Below are 16718 nucleotides of genomic sequence, written 5' to 3'. Positions count from 1 at the left end.
GGTAGGGTTAGGGTAAGGTTAGGTTAGAGTTAGGGTAAGGTTAGGGGAGGGTGAGGTTAGGGTTAGGGTAGGGTTAGGGTAAGGTTAGGGTAGGGTTAGGGTAAGGTTAGGCTAAGGTTAGGGTAAGGGTAGGGTTAGGGTAAGGTTAGGATAGGGTTAAGGTAAGGTTAGGGTTAGGGTAGGGTAGGGTTAGGGTAAGGTTAGGGTAGGGTTAGGGTAAGGGTAGAGTTAGGGTAAGGTTAGGGTTAGGGTAGGGTTAGGGTAGGGTTAGGGTAAGGTTAGGGTAAGGTTAGGGTTAGGGAAGGGTTAGGGTAAGGTTAGGGTTAGGGTAAGGTTAGGGTAAGGTTAGGGTAGGGTTAGAGTTAGGGTAGGGTTAGGGTAGGGTAGGATTAGAGTTAGGGTAAGGTTAGGGTAGAGTTAGGGTAGGGTTAGGGTAGGGTTAGGGTAGGGTTTGAGTTAGGGTAGGGTTAGGGTAGCGTTAGGGTGGGAGTTGGTTAGGGTTAGGGTAGGGTTAGAGTTAGGGTAGGGTTAGTGTCACATCAGGGTTAGGGTTAAGGTAGGGTTAGAGTTAGGGTAGGGTTAGGGTAAGAGTTAGGGTAGGCTTAGGGTAGGGTTAGGGTTAGGATACATTTAGGGTAGGGTTAAGCTTAGGGTAGGGGTAGGGTAGGGTTGGTTTAGGGTAGGGTAGGATTCGTATAAGGTTAGGGTAGAGTTAGGGTAGGGTTAAGCTTAGGGTAGGGTTAGGGTAGGGTTAAGCTTAGGGTAGGGGTAGGGTAGGGTTGGTTTAGGGTAGGGTAGGATTAGGGTAAGGTTAGGGTAGTGTTAGGGTAGGGTTAAGGTAGAGTTAGGGTAGGGTTAATCTTAGGGTAGGGTAGGGTAGGGTTAAGCTTAGGGTAGGGGTAGGGTAGGGTTGGTTTAGGGTAGGGTAGGGTTAGGGTGTGGTTAGGGTAGGGTTAGGGTTAGGGTAGGGTTAGGCTAGTGGTAGGGTTAGGGTAGGGTTGGTTTAGGGTAGGGTTAGGGTAAGGTTAGAGTTAGGGTTAGGGTAGGGATAGGGTTGGGTTAGGGTAGGGTTAGGGTAGAGTTAGGGTAAGGTTAGTGTGTGGTTAGGGTAGGGTTGGGTTAGGTTAGGGCTGGGTTAGGGTAGGATTAGGGTAGTGTTAGGGTAGGATAGGGTCATGTTAGTGTTCGCATGGGGTTAGGGTTAGGGTAGTGTTAGGGTAGGATAGGGTTATGTTAGTGTTCGGGTGGGGTTAGGTTAGGGTTAGGGTAGGATAGGGTTATGTTAGTGTTCGGGTGGGGTTAGGTTAGGGTTAGGGTAGGGTTAGGGTAGTGTTAGGTTAGGGTTAGGGTAGGGTAGGGTTAGGGTTAGGGTAGGGTTAGGTTAGGGTTAGGGTAGGATTATGGTAGTGTTCGGGTGGGGTTAGGGTTAGGGTAGGGTTAGGTTAGGGTTAGGGTTAGGGTAATGGTAGTGTTCGGGTTAGGGTAGCGTTAGGGTAGGGTTAGGGTAGGTTAGGGTAGGGTTAGGGTTAGGGTAGGGTTAGGGTAGGTTAGGGTAGGGTAGGGTTAGGGTAGGTTAGGGTAGGTTAGGGTTAGGGTAGGGTTAGGTGGAGAGGAAAAGGAAAGAGGAGGAGAGGTTGAACACGTGATTTGAATTGATTGCCATAATGGGACCCATGTCGTCATTAAAGTTATACTTTTGACTCATCTGCCCATAGAACATTCTTCCAAGTGTCTTGATGATCATTCAGGTACTTCCATGTGATTTTTTAACAAACTTGAGTCAACTTTTTGGAGTGTAAGGGGGCAATTATTTTTTCACACAGGGGAATTTGGGTGTTATATAACTTAGTTAATTAAATAAATAAAATAAGTATATATTTTTGTTATTTGTAAACGCAGGTTCCCTTGATCTAATACTAGTATTGGTTGAAGATCTGATTACATTCAGTATGAAAAATATGCGAAAATCAAGAAAATCAGAAAGGGGCAAATGCTTTTTTCACAGCACTGTATAAAACAGGTTATAAAAATAAATGCACTGCTATTTGTACGAGAACAATGAGAAGAGATGGGGGTAATTGTCACATCAGGAATGCAACGTAGTGCCATGTTGGTGACAGCTATCTTTGCAACCATTTATTGATGCTCTTAATAAGGTGTTATTTTTTTTTTTTATCTTGTTCAAGTCTCTATTTGTCTGTGTATATCTTTTCTTTATCTCCAGGCTCTTTCATTTCTGCACTGTCACTCATTGTGGCTTCTCTCTGCAAGTGGTTTGCTTGTTATCCAATAGAAGTCTCTTGTAGCGATCTGAAAAGACAGGAGCTGCTGCCATACTATTGTATGATAAAGAACTGCAGCAAAGGTGTCGTATACACACTGTCTATATCTATATAGAACGCTTTGATGTATACCTGCTAGTGAGTCAGCTGACTTTATTCATCTAGACATTGCTGTTCAGCGAAGAACGAAAACCAAAACAGTGATTCAAGTCCACAAGAGGAAGACTTGATCTGGAGAGCCTGTAAAAGTTTCTCTGTTGCAACTGTGTTCGCAGGGAGAACGCTTCGTTATGGTTTGAACTTCAAAAATAAACCTAATTGGAATTACTCGTATTAAGCGGATTTGAATTTAGTGTCTTTCTGATTATACAGATGTAGGATCTTAATTTGAGCCAGTTTGTTAGAGCGGAAATTATTTCCTGCAGCAACAGGAAATGGGAATTACGTGGATTATAATTTATTGATATTTTTTGCAGGGATTTTTTAAGGGCGAAATCAAGTCTGAAATTTCAAAGTGGAAATTACAAAGTTCAGACGCCTTTTTAAACCGCAAACCACATTTTTCTGGTGATCAAATTAAGATTCCACATCTGTATTTTGTGCAGATTTTATTAGTCTTTACTGTGTATGCTATGTTGTTCCGATCTAAATCTCAACCACATTTATCCTTGTAACAGCCAGGTCCATTTTTCCTCCAATGCAAAAGATACCAGAATACTATTTTATTATTGTTTTCAAGATACACATCTTTCTCGCTAGGAGATACAAAGGCAATAAAAGACTTGACAGTTCTTTTATATCCTTGTCCCATGTACCTTTAATCTCTTTATCATTACCCTCCAGTGTATTTAAGTAGAGTACTCTAGCTATAACAAATTCGTCCCACTGGGCACACCACGTAATTTCAATGTGGAGAATTGGGTAAAATTTGGTCTGATACGTTGATCAATGAGATTACAATCTATTTTCACCCACTCAAAAAGACAGTCAAACGTTTGTTGAATTCCCAATCTGTTACCACAATGCTTCAACCATCTAAAAGTAGAACCAAATTCCAATGGAAAATCAATATCTGATTTTCAGTTTAGTTGTCAACTAAATGTGTTATCACTGCGCATTCAAACATTTAAAAAGCACAGCAAAGTTTAAATGGGAATACAATGTCAGATATTTTGTCAATTTATACAACAATTTAAAGTGTTATGACTGTGCTTCATCTAATAGCAAAACTAAATAACCCTGGATTGCAATTTCGATGATTTAAATACAGTTGATGTCGGAAGTTTACTAAATAGCTCTCTATGGTCAGGGGGTGACAATGACACAAGTCATTTGTCCAACAATTATTTACAGACAGATTATTTCACTTATAAATCACTGTATCACAATTCCAGTGGGTCAGAAGTTTACATACACTAAGGTGTCTGTGCCTTTAAACAGCTTGGAAAATGCCAGAAAATGATGTCATGGCTTTAGAAGCTTCTGACATCATTTAAGTCAATTGGAGGTGTACCTTGTGGATGTATTTCAAGGCCTACCTTCAAACGCAGTGCCTTTGTGCTTGACATCATGGGAAAATGAAAATAAATCAGCCAAGACCTAAAAAAAAATTGTAGACCTCCACAAGTCTGGTTCATCTTTGGGAGCAATTTCCAAACGCATGAAGGTTCCACGTTCATCTGTACAAACAATAGTATGCAAGTATAAACACCATGGGACCACACAGATGTCATACCGCTCAGGAAGGAGACGCATTCTGTCTCCTAGAGATGAATGTACTTCGGTGCAAAAAGTGCAAATCAATCCCAGAACAACAGCAAAGGACCTTGTGAAGATGCTGGAGGAAACCGGTACAAAAGTATCTATATCCACAGTAAAAAGAGTTATCGACATAACCTGAAAGGCCGCTCAGCAAGGAAGAAGCCACTGCTCCAAAACCGCCATAAAAAAAGCCAGACTACGGTTTACAACTGCACATGGGGATAAAGATCTTACTTTTTGGAGAAATGTCCTCTGGTCTGACAGAACTGTTTGGCCGTAATGACCATCGTGATGTTTGGAGGAAAAAGGGGGAGGCTTGCAAGCCGAAGAACACCATCCCAACCGTGAAGCACGGGGGTGGTAGCATCATGTTGCGGGGGTGCTTTGCTGCAGGAGGGCCTGGTGCACTTCACAAAATAGATGGCATCCTGAGGTAGGACAATTATGTGGATATATTGAAGGAACATCTGAAGACATCTGTCAGGAAGTTAAAGCTTGGTTGCAAATGGGTCTTCCAAATGGACAATGACCCCAAGCATACTTCCAAAGTTGTGGCAAAATGTCTTAAGGACAACAAAGTCAAGGCATATTGGAATGGCCATCACAAAGCCCTGACCTCAATCCTATAGAACATTTGTGGGCAGAACTGAAAAGGCGTGTGCGAGCAAGGAGGCCTACAATCCTGACTCAGTTACACCAGCTCTGTCAGGAATGGGCCAAAATTCATCCAACTTATTGTGGAAAGCTTGTGGAAGGCTACTCGAAACGTTTGACCCAAGTTAAACAATTCAAAGGCAATGCTTCCAAATACTTATTAAATGTGTGTAAACTTCTAACCCACTGGGAATGTGATGAAAGAAATAAAAAATGAAATAAATCATTCTCTCTACTATTATTCTGACATTTCACATTCTTAAAATAAAGTGGTGATCCTAACTGACCTAATACAGGGCATTTTTACTAGGATTAAATGTCAGGAAAAACTGAGTTTAAATGTAATTGGCTGAGGTGTATGTAAACTTCCGACTTCAACTGTACTTGATGCATGTTGTCACGATCGTCGTATTGAGGAGACCAAAGCGCAGCGTGATGTGAATACATCTTTTTAATGAAAGACGAAAAAAAACACAAAGTACACTGAACAAACAAACAAAATAACAAGACGACCGTGACCGCTATCAACACTGAGTGCAAACATGCAACATCACATAGACAATAACCCAAACTGGGAAATGGCAACCTAAATAGGATCCCCAATCAGAGACAACGATAAACAGCTGCCTCTGATTGGGAACCAATCCAGGCTACCATAGACCTACATATGTCTAGACTAGACACACACACCTAGACATACAAAAAACCCTAGATGAGACAAAAAAGCACATACCACCACCCTCGTCACACCCTGACCTAACCAAAATATATAAAGAAAACAAAGAATACTCAGGTCAGGGCGTGACACATGTGGTCATTGCAATTTGAGATCCTGCACAGACTATTTTAGCATTTGTGAAGATCTCCACAGACCTAGGACATTTGCATGCCATCTTGAACATGCACGCTTTCTATGATTTCATAAGAAGACATTTATTGTTACAGAATTCAAAATGTGTCCAGGGACGTGTTACTCATTTTAAAGTTGAATAAATACACTGAGTGTTCGAAACATTTTGACACCTTCCTAATATTACATCCCCCCCCCCCCCCCCCCCCATTTTTGCCCTCAGAACAGCATCAGTTCAAAGCCTTCCACAGGAATGCTCGTCCATGTTTACTCCAATGCTTCCCACAGTTGGGTCAGGTTGGCTGGATGTCCTTTGGATGGTAGACCATTCTTGATACAAACAGGAAACTGTCGAGTGTGAAAAATCCGGCAACATTGCAGTTCTCTATATAAATCGGTACGCCTGGCACCTACTACCGTACCCCGTTCAAAGGCAGTTAAATATTTTGTCTTGCCTATTCACCCTCTGAATAGCACACACACACAATCCATGTCTCAATCGTCTCAAGGCTTAAAAATCGTTCTTTAACCCCGTCTCCTCCCCTTCATCTACACTGATTGAAGTGGATTTAACAAGTGACATTGATAAGGCATCATAGCTTTCACCTGGATTCACCTGGTCAGTCTATGTCATGGAAAGAGCAGGTGTTCTTAATGTTTTGTATATTCAGAATATGTGTATTGTCTATTTTTAGTTTAATCCTGGACTGAATTTAAACAATAGATGTTGATTACTTCCCAAATGTCAAATAGGCCGAAATAGCCCCGTTGATGATATATAATTGATAAAGTATGATTATAGTATGATTAATTTGCTCTGCTCAACTTTTGAGCTTAATGACTTTAACAAGAACAGTGAATCCGTTAAGTGGAGGTTTCTCAACACTCATTCTCATAATAGCACATTGGTAAGTCAGTGACAAATATCAATGCTGGGCTTGTTTAAAAACCCGGATGGGAGACTAAAAGGATAGCTGTAGATGAATCAACTCTCCAGCAGGAGGTGCTGCTCAGCTTATTGTTATTTGGGGATTTTAGTGGATATTACTTTGATGATTTGATGTTATTTTCAAAGGTACACATTTATACAAGGGTTTGTCTATGTTGAAAATTGGTTAACATGATGACATAATGACGTGGTTGCCATTTCTAATGTGTTTTCCGCGTGGTAGATTCCACATCACAATACGTTGACACATTTACATTGAAAACAATGTTGATTTAACCAGTTTGTGCCCGGTGGGCTATTCATGATAGCGGACCTTGGATTGTGCTCAATGGAGATTGTTTGCACCCACAGCCTGCACTCAGCAGTGAGAAAAACAGGTTTTTCTCCTGAGGGGTTTTTTTTTTTTGGGGAGATGCATAATGCTCCGAAAGTGAATGATCCTCTCTGATTCTCTGGCTCCCCAGTGAAAACCAGCTGAGGGCAGCTGAGGCTCTCTCTCGTCTGGCAGCCTGCTCTCTAGCTGGTGAGATTTGCTTTGGCTACAGAGAGGATCAAATAAAGACGGTCCGTCCAGTTGGGACAGTCTTTGCGGAAGCACGCCATGTTGACAACAGTGATAATGCATATTGACTTTTAAGAGCATCGAGACAAGTCACTTTTCCAGGCAAGAACTGGAGCCAGACCTAATCACGAATCAGAGCCAGAGCTCAATACAATTCACTTCTTAAAAGACTCAGGTTCTTTACGCAAATTGTAGAAATGGTAATCCCCTCATGTTCTGCAGGCTTTGACACAAAAAAACTGATATGTTTCTGAGTTTACTGTGGTGAGATGTGGTGCTCTATCATTCTCACAACATATCAGCCAAAGACACTGTCATTAGAGCCAGATTACACCAGACTATACCTACGTTATCATTAGTGCCAAATTACACCATTTTATAGCTACACTATCATTAGAGTCAGATTACACCAGACTATAGCTACACTATCATTATAGCCAGATTACATCAGACTGTAGCTACATTATCATTAGAGCCAGATTACACCAGAATATAGCCAACCTATCATTAGAGCCAGATTACACCAGACTATACCTACGTTATCATTAGTGCCAGATTACACCATTTTATAGCTACACTATCATTAGTCAGATTACACCAGACTATAGCTACACTATCATTATAGGCAGATTACATCAGACTGTAGCTACATTATCATTAGAGCCAGATTACACCAGAATATAGCCAGCCTATCATTAGAGCCAGATTACACCAGACTATACCTACGTTATCATTAGTGCCAGATTACACCATTTTATAGCTACACTATCATTAGCGCCAGATTACACCAGACTATAGCTACACTATCATTAGAGCCAGATTACACCAGACTATAGCTACCCTATCATTAGCGCCAGATTACACCAGACTATAGCTACATTATCATTAGAGCCAGATTACACCAGACTATAGCTACCCTATCATTAGCGCCAGATTACACCAGACTATAGCTACATTATCTTTAGAGCCAGATTACACCAGACTATAGCTACACTATCATTAGCGCCAGATTACACCAGACTATAGCTACACTATCATTAGAGCCAGATTACACCAGACTATAGCTACATTATCATTAGTGCCAGATTACACCAGACTATAGCTACACTATCATTAGCGCCAGATTACACCAGACTATAGCTACACTATCATTAGCGCCAGATTACACCAGACTATAGCTACACTATCATTAGCGCCAGATTACACCAGACTATAGCTACATTATCATTAGTGCCAGATTACACCAGACTATAGCTAACCCCGCCCCCTATTCTGCCTAGTAAGTGGTTGCTTCCTAGGTGCATCAAGGAGCAAAAATATGTTAGCAGGACGCTAGATACTCTAGTGCAGACAGTATCGTCAGGAGAGAGTTTCGAGTGACAGACACAGCATTTGATTTGATTTTAGTGATGGACAGGATTTACAGGAGGTATGTAGCCTATTGATTCCTTGTTGATGAATAAATAAAACAAAAGTGTTTTATTGTTTCTCTGTAATACTAGCAACCAATTTGGCTTGGAGTTGGCTTCAGCTAGTCAGTTACATAAATTCCCAATCCCCCAATCTCATAACTAACTAACAAGCTATTTCAGGCTTTCAATCAAGTTAGAGTAGCTTGTCTCCAACTGTTTTAGCTGTCATGCCTGCTGGCAAGGTTGCTAGACTTTAGAAAAAATGTAAGTCCTCCTTCAACAAGGTGATCAAATAAAGATACTACATCTGTAATTTACCCGGGGTAAGAAGGATACAGACCAAGGTTATTATAGTAAACTAAAACTGAAACTAATACAAAAACTGAAATAAAACAAACCTGTTTGAAAAACGAAAACTATTCTGAGACTATTATATTTGACTCCAAAACTAACTAAAAAAAAAAAAACATCATGAATTATGTTCAATTTTTGTTTTTTTTCCTAAACTTTGGGCAAAAATCTAATGGGGTTTTCAATTGAGTTTTGGGGGGATTTTCAAACTACTGAATCTGGTGTGTAAATGCTGCCAGGAGAGGGTGATGTTTCAAATAGGGCTATCTTGTGCATCACTATCACTAGCTAAACAGGGGTAAAACAGCTAGGCAGCTAACTTGATTCTTCTCACACGTTAAAAGGCATTGGACTGGTGTAAACCCTTATACATCAGTGGTGTAAACATGGGCAAGAGAGAGTTTCCTTCAACCATATTTTTTGCACCAGTCTTTTAAATCCAAGTCACATTGAGATTGACTTTATAATTGAAACCTAACCTAACCTGTGATCTGACCCATCACCTTATGTATTGCTGTCCCCCAGTTGCAAGAACTGAAATCCCCCCCTCCCCCAAAACACAAACACACTATACAGCACAATGTCTCCTAGGTTCCCAGGTATGCTTTACAGTATGTCCCTACCGCTATAAATGAAACTAAAAAATATAAAAACTCATTAGAAATATTTGTACACTACTATAACTAAATAAAAACTAGCATCTCGGGTCAATAAAAAAAAAATCATTTTTATTTGATTTTATATATTAAAAAATATCTATTATAACCTTGATACAGACCTAATGTCAGTTAATGTGCTGCATTCCCCCTCTAGCTCACATCACTACAGAGGTCTGGAATATGGCCACCAGCCATACTATGTATAGCCAAAGACTTAAAGAGGTCATATACTGTAACAGTTTACGCTGAGCAGACTGAAGAAACAGGCAGGATATCTGAACAACCTAGCACGCCAGAGACCAGCTGTCCTCGTCATGTCCTCTCTGGCCTTGGTCCTGTTCCTGTCGGCAAATTCTATCAAGCTAATGAGATATCTGTCACATACAATCAACACAGAAACACCCTAAAACCAACCTATTCCACACACAGAGGGATAAATGCCCAAGTGTGACAGCACTTTATTTCTAAATAACCCAGAGCTGCTAATAGTTGCTACAGGGCCTGCAGCTGGTCCTAGCTTCAAACACGATGCCTCTCAACCTGTAGGTGCTATTTGATTCAGAACCTTTAGTGATTGTTCTAATAACAACAACAACAACAACAATAATAATAATAACAATAATAATAATAATAACAACAACAGTAAAAATAACAATAGTAACAATAATAATAACAATAATAACAACAACAACAACAAGAACAATAATAATAACAACAATAATAATAATAACAATAATAACAACAATACTACTACTACTACTACTACTACTACTAATAATAATAACAATAATAACAACAACAACAACAAGAACAATAATAACAATAATAATAATAACAATAACAACAATACTACTAATAATACTACTACTACTGCTACTACTACTACTAATAATAATAATAATAATACAAATACTACTACTACTACTAATAATAATAATAATACAAAAACTACTACTACTACTACTACTAATAATAATAATAATAACAATAATAACAACAACAAGAACAATAATAACAATAATAATAATAACAATAATAACAACAATAACAACAATACTACTACTACTACTACTACTACTAATAATAATAATAATAATACAAAAACTACTACTACTACTACTACTACTAATAATAATAATAATACAAAAACTACTACTACTACTAATACTAATAATAATACATTGTATATAGCAGATGCCATTCAGGACACTCAAGGACACCTTTCATTAAAAGGCAGTGCGTGGAGAAAGACAGTCAGGAATGACTGTTAGTTATAAAGCCCCTGGGAAGGAGGGAAGGGGAGATGGAGAGAGGCTTCCTGCTCTCCATGTGTATAATATAAACCCTGCTATCATCACGCTGGCTCTTGTGGGTCTGTGGTTGAGTGACATGACTGGGACATCTGGCCTGGCTGCATGTCACCATCGTGAAGGAGGTGACATGAGTTGGGAGGATGACCACAAGCAATCTCTGACCGACGAAACACACTGGACAACCTGGCACAAGCATGACGTGCTACTAGTGTGGGTCAGTGAATAGAGGCCAGACTGAATTTATTTGTGCATGTCTCGTACTGCTGGAATGCATAGTCCTACACATGTATTGAAAACAAACACTGTGTCTCCCCCCCCCAAAAAAATACAAGGCTCCTAAAAACAGATGTTACCATATGCTCAAACTGAGAGAGACTGACTGTATACCGGAAAGTTGGAATTGCACTTGTGAAGGATTAGACCAGATGTCCTCTTCATGTGAATCATACACACACACACACACACACACACACACACACTCATAATTTGACAGCATGCTCACTTTGTTTTATCCAGACATATTGTGCATGAATTCCCTTGGACCTCATGAGTTACCAAAATCAATTGCTTTTATAGGCATAAACAATGAGGCGGCTTTGTTTAGAATCAATGTAAAGATGCTGCTGTTGCACCAGACAAGTCACTCATTCGTCAATCCTCTAGCCACACCTTTTAGGCAGGAGGCAATGATTTTTTATTTTTTATTTCACCTTTATTGAACCAGGTAGGCCAGTTGAGAACAAGTTCTCATTTACAACTGCGACCTGGCCAAGATAAAGCATAGCAGTTCGACAAAAACAAACAACACGGAGTTACACATAAACAAACGTACAGTCAATAACACAAAATAAAATAAATGTAAGTACGGCGTGTGCAAATGTAGAAGAGTAGGGAGGTAAGGCAATAAATAAGCCCTAGACGCGAAAATAAATAAAATTTAGCATACTACTGGAGTGATGGATGTGCAGATGATGATGTGCAGGTATAGATACTGGGGTGCAAAAGAGCAAGAGGATTAATAACAATATGGGGATGAGGTAGTCTGGTGTGCTATGTCCAGACTGACTGTGTACAGGTACAGTGATCGGTAAGCTGCTCAGACAGCTGATGCTTAAAGTTAGAGAGGGAGATATAAGACTACAGCTTCAGAGATTTTTGCAATTCGTTCCAGTCATTGGCAGCAGAGAACCGGAAGGAAAGGCGGCCAAAGGAAGTGTTGGCTTTGGGGATGACCAGTGCAATATACCTGCTGGAGCGCCGGAGCGCGTTCTGCGCGAATGTATGGCACACAATAGAGAGACAGTAGTCTGAGACTGACAAGAATACAAATCACCCAAACTATAAAAGCAGGGTTAGGGCCACACAATATCTATACCTGGAGTGCAGCACATGTGCACTGTAGAGGGCAACAACATGTAGCCTTCAATGCCTTTACCCTTGAGGGACGGGCCGTGCAATGCCATGCCTAGAGCCCAGTGCTCTCCCCAGCTGGACAACACCACAGGCTCCCGTTGAACAACACCACAGGCTCCCGCTGGACAACACCACAGGCCCCCGCTGGACAACACCACAGGCTCCCTGCTGGACAACACCACAGGCCCCCGCTGGACAACACCACAGGCTTCCACTGGACAACACCACAGGCTCCCGCTGGACAACACCACAGGCCCCCGCTGGACAACACCACAGGCTCCCGCTGGACAACACCACAGGCTCCCTCTGGACAACACCACAGGCTCCCTCTGGACAACACCACAGGCTCCCGTTGAACAACACCACAGGCTCCCTGCTGGACAACACCACAGGCTGTGGCTCCTGATCAAGAATGCTGCTCCCACAGAATCACATTCTTGTAATTTTCTACCAACTGAAAACTCACTTGAAACATAGTGGTTGAATTAACATTGTTTCAACGTGATTTGTGAACGTATTGTGACGTGGAATCAACGAGGAAAACAAAAGTTATCAACCAGTACTGTTTTCATGTAATTTCAACCTGCGTTTTAAACATTGAAATTAGGGTAAATCTTCAACTTAAATAGATTGATTTAACCTGACTAATGGATTGTTACATCAATCTAATGTCAACATAATCATCAGAACTATGTATAAGTTGATAATGCATTGAACATTTCACATAGAAACGTCAAAAATCTTTTTAATCCTATATTCAATATACAGTATTCTGGGTGATTGAAATTATGTTGAATTTCATATTTGATTAAACATATGTTAATTACCTTGTTTCAATGTTGATATTAAAATGGTATGTTTGAATCAACGTCATTGTTCCAACATCATGCCGTGAACCTAAATAAAGAGGTATATTGAAATAAAATCTGAAGCCACAGTCCAATGATTCCTTCCTGAACACCGACTCCTACTGGTATAAAGAGGGGTAATTCCCCTACTGGTATAAAGAGGGGTAATGCCCCTACTGGTATAAAGAGGGGTAATGCCCCTACTGGTATAAAGAGGGGTAATGCCCCTACTGGTATAAAGAGGGGTAATGCCCCTACTGGTATAAAGAGGGGTAATGCCCCTACTGGTATAAAGAGGGGTATTCCCCTACTGGTATAAAGAGGGGTAATGCCCCTACTGGTATAAAGAGGGGTAATGCCCCTACTGGTATAAAGAGGGGTAATGCCCCTACTGGTATATAGAGGGGTAATGCCCCTACTGGTATAAAGAGGGGTAATTCCCCAACTGGTATAAAGAGGGGTAATGCCCCTACTGGTATAAAGAGGGGTAATTCCCCTACTGGTATAAAGAGGGGTAATGCCCCTACTGGTATAAAGAGGGGTAATGCCCCTACTGGTATAAAGAGGGGTAATGCCCCTACTGGTATAAAGAGGGGTAATTCCCCTACTGGTATAAAGAGGGGTAATGCCCCTACTGGTATAAAGAGGGGTAATGAGAATACCTCTATCATCCAGATACCTACAGTAGCTCTACATACACTGCTTAGCTTTGGAAACAAGGGAACGGGGGAAACCTAGTCATGTGCTCAACTGAAATGTGTCTTCTGCACTACATTTTGTATTTTTTATTTTATTGAACCTTTATTTAACTAGGCAAACCAGTTAAGATCAAATTCTTATTTACAATGACGGCCTCCCAAAAGGCAAAGGGCCTCCTGCGGGGGACGGGGGCCTTGGATTAAAAAAACTACATACAATAAATACAATAGAAATATAGGACAAAACACATCACAACAAGAGAGACAACACTACATAAAGAAAGACTTAAGATAACAACCCAGCATGGTAGCAACACAACATAACAACACAGCATGGTAGCAACACAACATAACAACAACATGGTAGCAACACAACATGGCACAAACATTATTGGGCACAGACAACAGCACAAAGGGCAAGAAGGTAGAGACTACATCACACAAAGCAGCCACAACTGTCAGTAAGAGTGTCCATGATTGAGTCTTTGAATGAAGAGATTGAGATAAAACTGTCCAGTTTGCGTGTTTGTTGCAGCTCGTTCGAATCGCTAGCTGCAGTGAACTGAAAAGAGGAGCGACCCAGGGATGTGTGTGCTTTGGGGACCTTTAACAGAACGTGACTGGCAGAACCCAACCCCTCTGAATCAGAGGTGCGGGGGGCTGCCTTAATCGACATCCGCGTCTTCGGCGCCCGGGGAACAGTCAGCTGTGTTCAACAACTTTAAACACTGATCAGCTTCCAAACTCCTTTGCGAGGACTACCTTAATAATATTGAAAAGTTTAAAGTAACGCCTAACTTTTCTTACACAACCTGTATGTGAAAGTACATTCGGGGTGAGGTTGGGTTTAGGTAAGCTACATTGACATCTGATTTTCCCAGAGGACACCATCGTTTCAACGTGAAACTAGGTATACTATCATTGGTCCAGTGTGTGCCCAGTGGGAATGTCTTGCCACAACCTTTTGAGGCTGGCTATCATCTGGATACCTGCTAATCTCCTTGATATGGTAATCTAAAGCATTACAGGCCTATAAATATAATTCCTTTGTGTGATTACAACCACAGGAGAACACTTGTACTGCTTCTGCTAAACACTGGCAATCCCCTTCCTACTTAAATTGATTTTTGACAACTGAACTCCCCTTTCACTCTACACCAGAGTTAATTCCACATATTCACTACTCTTAACTGAAGAAAATAATCTGTTTAGTTATGATACAATGAATAATAGATTAAATGGGTTTGTTGAGGCAAGGCCCCGCTAAACGATTCACATAAAAGGCAAAAGCTCCCATAGAGACAGAAACATCACTTACATGCAACCATCTCCAGCTACAGTATATCAGGGCAATCACACAGGCTTAGTTCTGTTTTTCACACACACAAATACACATTGCCCTTTACCATGATCGTGTGTCTGTGTTTTTTAACCCCTGCCATGAGGGAAAACAGGTGTGTACTGTAAACATGCTGTTCAACACGTCCACCACACAGACACGCCGTAGGCTACACGGTCAGTTTCTCCTATAGCCGAAAGACTCGGCTTCAACTCAGTGATGGCACTACACCATGTATATCTAATTGGGGATAATCCAACTGGAATGGTTTCTTGCCAAGGTGGAGGCACTCAGTTAGCCGCTCCACTGTCACTCATCAAAGTCAACTTATCTCACAAGAAGCAAACGAATCACAACAAGCTCAATCTGTTTTGGTGGATTGCCCAACATTGTGTGACATGATGTATATTTTTTATGCGAACACAAAAGAAATGACTGGAAAGTACCCTGACAATTATTTCCATTCTTCGCTCAACCTATCTGTAAATTGCTGATAAGGAGAATATTGGCGCTAACATAGAAAGTTGGAATCTAAATAAAACATGCCTCACTACCAACAGCACATTGGAAATGTATGAGTTTTCTGCCTTAATTTTTAATTATCCTCAATGGTAGATTATGGTCATGTTTATTTTTTCACTGGATGGCATTGTGACTAATACCGCAATTTGCATAAAGAATCCAACTGTCTGTTTAGCAGTTCATCCAGTGATAGAACACCTACAGTGACATGTCTGTTTAGCAGTTCATCCAGTGATTAAACACCAACAGTGACATGTCTGTTTAGCAGTTCATCCAGTGATTAAACACCAACAGTGACATGTCTGTTTAGCAGTTCATCCAGTCATTAAACACCAACAGTGACATGTCTGTTTAGCAGTTCATCCAGTGCAGTGATAGAACACCAACAGTGACATGTCTGTTTAGCAGTTCATCCAGTGATAGAACACCTACAGTGACATGTCTGTTTAGCAGTTCATCCAGTGATAAAACACCAACAGTGACATGTCTGTTTAGCAGTTCATCCAGTGATAGAACACCTACAGTGACATGTCTGTTTAGCAGTTCATCCAGTGATTAAACACCAACAGTGACATGTCTGTTTAGCAGTTCATCCAGTGATAGAACACCTACAGTGACATGCCTGTATAGCAGTTCATCCAGTGATTAAACACCAACAGTGACATGTCTGTTTATCAGTTCATCCAGTGATTTAAACACCTACAGTGACATGTCTGTTAAGCAGTTCATCCAGTGATTAAACACCAACAGTGACATGTCTGTTTATCAGTTCATCCAGTGATTAAACACCTACAGTGACATGTCTGTTTAGCAGTTCATCCAGTGCAGTGATAGAACACCTACAGTGACGTGTCTGTTAAGCAGTTCATCCAGTGATAGAACACCAACAGTGACATGTCTGTTTAGCAGTTCATCCAGTGATAGAACACCAACAGTGACATGTCTGTTTAGCAGTTCATCCAGTGCAGTGATAGAACACCTACAGTGACATGTCTGTTTAGCAGTTCATCCAGTGATAATACACCAACAGTGACATGTCTGTTTCGCAGTTCATCCAGTGATAGAACACCTAAAGTGACATGTCTGTTTATCAGTTCATCAGGTG

General features: G+C 40.8%; 1 protein-coding gene across 2 annotated transcripts in view; it reads right to left on the bottom strand.

The window, feature by feature from the left end:
- LOC139417973 (glutamate receptor 1-like) overlaps positions 1–16718 on the bottom strand; it is a 129774-nt gene that overhangs the window by 80764 nt on the left and 32292 nt on the right. The gene's annotated exons all lie outside the window — the stretch shown is intronic.

This window comes from Oncorhynchus clarkii, chromosome 10, assembly GCF_045791955.1.
Source record: "Oncorhynchus clarkii lewisi isolate Uvic-CL-2024 chromosome 10, UVic_Ocla_1.0, whole genome shotgun sequence".
NCBI lineage: Eukaryota > Metazoa > Chordata > Actinopteri > Salmoniformes > Salmonidae > Oncorhynchus > Oncorhynchus clarkii.
The sequence above is the reverse complement of the archived record's forward strand: the minus strand, read 5'-3'. Positions and strand labels throughout refer to the sequence as shown.